The following is a 5951-nucleotide window of genomic DNA, read 5'->3' as shown; positions in this document are numbered from 1 at the left end:
ATGCATGACCACTGGAAAAATCATAGCCTTGACTAGACGGACCTTTGTCAGCAAACTAATGTCTCTGCTTTTCAATTTGCTATCTAGGTTGGTCATAACTATTCTTCCAAGGAGTAAGCGTCTTTTAATTTCATGGCTGCAGTAACCATCTGCAGTGATTTTTGGAGCCCCCCAAAATAAAGTCTGATACTGTTTCCGCTGTTTTCCCATCTATTTGCCATGAAGTGATGGGACCAGATGCCATGATCTTCGTTTTCTGAATGTTGAGCTTTAAGCCAACTTTTTCATTCTCCTCTTTCACTTTCATCAAGAGGCTTTTTAGTTCCTCTTCACTTTCTGCCATAAGGGTGGTGTCATCTGCATATCTGAGGTTATTGATAATTCTTCCAACAATCTTGATTCCAGCTTGTGCTTCTTCCAGCCCAGAGTTTCTCGTGATGTACTCTGCATATAAGTTAAATAAGCAGAGTGACAATATACAGCCTTGATGTACTCCTTTTCCTATTTGGAACCAGTCTGTTGTTCCATGTCCAGTTCTAACTGTTGCTTCCTGACCTGCATAGAGGTTTCTCAAGAGGCAGGTCAGGTGGTCTGGTATGCCCATCTCTTTCAGAATTTTCCACAGTTTATTGTGATCCACGCAGTCAAAGGCTTTGGCATAGTCAATAAAGCAGAAATAGATGTTTTTCTGGAACTCTCTTGCTTTTTAGATGATCCAGTGGATGTTGGCAATTTGATCTCTGGTTCCTCTGCCTTTTCTAAAACCAGCTTGAACATCTGGAAGTTCACAGTTCATGCATTGCTGAAGCTTGGCTTGGAGAATTTTGAGCATTACTTTACCAGCGTGTGAGATGAGTGCAATTGTGCGGTAGTTTGAGCATTCTTTGGCATTGCCTTTCTTTGGGATTGGAATGAAAACTGACCTTTTCCAGTCCTGTGGCCACTGCTGAGTTTTCCAAATTTGCTGGCATATTGAGTGCAGCACTTTCACAGCATCATCTTTCAGAATTTGAAATAGCTCATCTGGAATTCCATCATCTCCACTAGCTTTGTTCGTAGTGATGCTTTCTAATGCCCACTTGACTTCACATTCCAGGATGTCTGGCTCTAAGTGAGTGATCACACCATTGTGATTATCTTGGTCATGAAGATCTTTTTTGTATAGTTCTTCTGTGTATTCTTGCCACCTCTTCTTAATATCTTCTGCTTCTGTGAGGTCCATACCATTTCTGTCCTTTATCGAGCCCATCTTTGCATGAAATATTCCCTTGGTATCTCTAATTTTCTTGAAGAGATCTCTAGTCTTTCCCATTCTGTTGTTTTCCTTTATTTCTCACTTGCCTATGAAATCTAAAATAATGGATCTTGTAGATACAGAGAACAGATTGATGGCTGCCAAAGCCAGGGTGAAGGGGCTGAAGAAAATGAATGAAGGTGATCAAAAGGTACAAATCTCCAATAGTGAGAACGTAAGTTCTGGGCGTAAAATGTGCAGCATGGTGACTAGAGTTCACAATGCTGTGTCATACATTTCAAAGTTGCTGAAAGTAAATTTTAATAGTTCTCATCACAAGTAAACAAAAATTTTTATCTGTGTGTGGTAATGCATGTTGAAGACACTTTTTATGGTAATCATTTCACAATATCTACATACATCAAATCATTATGTTGTATACCTAAAACTAATACAAAGTTACAAGTCAATTATACGCAAATATGCTAAGTTGCTTCAGTCATGTCCAACTCTTTGTGACCCCATGGACTGTGACCCGCCAGGCTCCTCTCCAGGAAAGAATTCTGGAGTGGGTTGCCATTTCCTTCCCCAATGTCAATTATACCTCAATTTAAATACTATTTCTTAGCTTTGTCCACTGAACAGGCTTAGAAACAATGACCAGTAGCACTTAGCACCCTGAAAGCATGGACTATAGTTTTTAAATATAATTGTTTTCTCAAAGGAACCATGACTGTGAAACAGTGGCTAAAAAAAAAAAGAGTGGCTAATGTCAGGTCTGGGGAAAGAAATGTAGAAAATAAATCTAGAATATTTTGTCAAATCAGAAGTAAAGAAGCTATCAAAGTCCTCTGAAGTCCTGTCAAAAGGATTCAAAAGGCAGTAATAGCTAAAGAGGGGACAATTTGAGTATTAATAAGTAAGATGAATTAAAGCATCATTTATTTGTAAATGTGCAAGGTCCCATTCATACTAAAAAATACGTCTGATTGATCACCTTTTCAACCTAACTTCTCTGTACAAACTTATACCTCGAGGAAACCCAAATGGTTGATGAGAGAAGTTTTCTTTCTAAAAGTATTTCAGCCAGTAAAATAAAGAAGGAACAATAGAATTAAAGTGGAATTGCTCAGTGTCCGACTCTTTGTGACCATGGACACAAAGCCCATGGAGCCCACCAGGCTCTTCCATCCATGGGATTTTCCAGGCAAGAATACTAGAATGGGTTGCCATTTCCTTCTCCAGGGATAGGATTAAAATATCACAGTTTTGCAACTTCTAGAGAAATAATGGCTCTAGGCAATGACCATGAATGGCTGTTCAATTAACACAAAGAAACAACCAGTTATATGCCCTCTTGAAGGAAGTTCATATCAGTATACTCTTGCAAAAACATTGAGTGATCCAGCCTATAGCTCAGCACTGCCTAACAGAACTTTCTTTGATATTGGAAGTATTCTGTATCTGTACTGTCCAATACCAGAGGAAAGCAGTTAACAAGTTTCACAATGTGGGAATCTATAGGAGTAACTACCCAGTTTCCTTAACAAATAAATTGCAAACATTTTTTAAAAGGAAGAGGATGTGGTGGCCTCTTATTTTGTGGTTGAGAACCCCTGGCACTCAATGAGGGGTTCTTCCTGCAGAGCTAGGGGGTTGCCTTGTTGATGTGAGGTCAGAGGCAGTGAAGTGAATGGGGAGCTAGAAGGGTGGGCTGATGCTGTCCAATCATGTGTGTTTGTACAATGGCATTCAACTCAGAATGAAAGACATGGACCAACATGGATGAACCCCAAACACATGATGCTAAACAAAAGAAGCCAGATACAAAAGAATACATTCTCATGATGCCATTTATGCCAAGAGTTCAAATTCATATATGTCAATAAAAATCAGAGACGACTGCCTTCAGGAAGTAGGGATTCCTGGGAGGGGGAATGAGGGAACTTTCTGAAGGTGATGAAACTGTCCTACATCCAGACTGGCATGTTGGTTATACAGGTGTATATATTTGTCAAAAGTCATCAAATTATATACATTTAAGAAATGTATTCACAGAATGTATATTTTACCTTAATAAAAACTAATGTTTCAGGACTTTTCCTGACTCTGAGTTCCACTGCTGGGGGCACAGGCTCAATCCCTAGGCGAGGAACTAAGATCCAACATGCCACACAGCATGGCTTGAAAAAAGAAAGGTACATGTTTTTTCTTTTTTTAATTAAGCAGAGAGGAGGGGTTCAGTGGACAGTAACTGTAAGAAACTAAAAACTTGATCTATCCATTCTTTGGGGCTTCCTTGGTGACCTGGTGGTAAAGAATCTGCCTGCAATGCAGGAGACACAGGAGACGTACGTTTGATCCCTGGGTCAAGAAGATTCCCTGGAAAAGGAAATGGCAACCCACTCCAGGATTCTTGCCTGGAGATTCCCATGGACAGCAAGCGAGGCAGGCTTCAGTCCATAGGGCTGCAAAGAGTCATATAAGACTGAAGTGACTTAGCACGCATCCATTCTCTGAACCAGCTCCACTGGTGGCTTGCTTAGGCTGCTAGTGTGGGATGTTGCCAGCATAACTACAGGGATCTCAGAAGTTTTCATGAGCTGGGTAGGGGCGTGGTTATTCCACAGGACTCTGTGGTGGGCTTCAGTCTCATGGGAGGGATTTAAGTCACTCTAGAGTTTGGCTTCAGGCGTCCTTGGGAAGCTACAAGCAGTGGTGATGGAGCCCTGGCTGGGTGAGAGGTACCCAGGCCCTACCCTCTGCAGCCTCCAGCTGGATGGAGTCTGAGATGTGTGCACCAGTCATCAGCCTTTTGGTGGGTCTCATATGTGGCGCTAGTGGTAAAGAGCCTGACTGCCAATGCAGGAGACCTAAGAGATGCTGGCTCAGTCCGTGGGTTGGGAAAATCCCCTAGAGGAGGAAATGACAACCTACTTCAGTAGGCTTGCCTGGAAAATCCCATGGACAGAGGAGCCTGGCAGGCTCTAGTCCATAGGGTTGCAAAGAGTTGGACACGACTGAAGCAACGCAGAATATTTGTTCAGACTTGTTGTCTAAAAGCTGACTTTATGTGAAACAGGAAATGCTGCTTTTACAAATGCTGGCTGAAAAATCACAAACACTGGTGGCACTAATTTAAGAGAAGTGTCAACTCCTTGGCAAGGATGGCACTGTGCAAAGGGGGGATGCAGCGAATGAGTCATCTCTGGAGGATACAAGCCTAGAGAAAGAGTTATCAAAGAATCAGAGGGAGTACAGACGAATACCAACGGTATCCTAAAGGAGGAAATAATAAAATAATACTTCCCTAGTAAAAGAGAGAGATGAAGAGAGATCCAGATACTCAGGGAAAAAGGAGATGATGACTGAAGTTACAAGACTGATCCGGTTACTGAAATAGGAGTGAACACATCTCAATAAACTTCTCCAAACAACAGCTTCCTTGTTGTCCCTTCAAACTGTGGGCCTTGGTCTGAAAGCAGAGGCCTCCCGTGCTGCCAGGCCACATACACCCACCTCCCCTCCAGTATGACCTTATCGTTGCCCGTGATGAAAGCAAACAGTTCCTGCAGAGACCTCCTATTCTTTCTCTTCTTCCTCTGGGAGGTGCTCATGGACCACCCCCACTTCTTGGATTGGAGTTTCTCCTCAATCTCAAGCCCTAAAAACAGAAGTGAGTTCCTTTGAAGTTAATCCAAATTTCAAATGAACCAACTACTGGAACCAACATCAAGAAACTAGAGACTTTTACAAATCATGTCTCTTCAAAACGAATTTTAATCTCATTCATCAGCATTTTAAAAACTGATGCTACTTCAAGAACCATACTTGTGCTCTAATTAACAATAAATAGGGATTTCCTTGGTGGTCCAGTGACTAAGACTCAAGCTCCCAATGCAGGCGGCCCAGGTTCGATCCCTGGTCAGGGAACTAGATCCTGCATGCCACAATTAAGACCCAGTACAAACCAATAAATAAAATAAATATTTTTAAAAAATCAATAGACCTTTAGTTCTCTGAATAGGGTTTTGTGAAATTATTTTTATATAAATTTTATAATTAAATTATTTTTACTTTTCATGATATGTAATATAAATATTATGTTTTCTTTAATTATATGTGCAGTTTATCAATAGCATACAATTCCAAGAGGATTCTATAGTTCTTTAGAGAGTCCCAAGCAGGATAGACAAGCAGGATAGAGGGCTTCCCTCATAGCTCACATGGTAAAGAATCTGCCTACAATACTGGAGACCAGGGTTCGATCCCTGAGTTGGGAATATCTCCTGGAGGAGGGCATAGCAACCCACTCCAGTATTCTTCCCTGGAGAATCCCCATGGACAGAGGAACCTGGGGTCCATGGGGTTGCAAACAGTCAGACACGACTGAGCAACTAAGCACAGCACAAGTAGGATCGGGCCCGAGCTCTATAGGGTGGTAACCATTCAATAACATACATTTTACTGGCTCTCTCTCCTTGCCTGTATCACTCTGCTTTTTCTGGGATTACCTTCCAAATAAGTTACATGCCCCTGAGAGTATGTCTCTGGCTCTGCTTTCAGACAAAACTACGCTAAGACATTGGCATGTACAGCCAGCCACACCATATGTAACTAGGCCCTTTAGGCTGACCTTCCCTTGCCTTCTCCTACCAGGGTTGTGGATGCTGCCATCAATAAATGAAGCTTAGTCACATCCTTCTGAACTTCGACT

Source organism: Oryx dammah, unplaced genomic scaffold, assembly GCF_014754425.2.
Source record: "Oryx dammah isolate SB20612 unplaced genomic scaffold, SCBI_Odam_1.1 HiC_scaffold_4, whole genome shotgun sequence".
Taxonomy (NCBI): Eukaryota; Metazoa; Chordata; class Mammalia; order Artiodactyla; family Bovidae; genus Oryx; species Oryx dammah.
Note: the sequence above shows the minus strand (reverse complement) of the source record.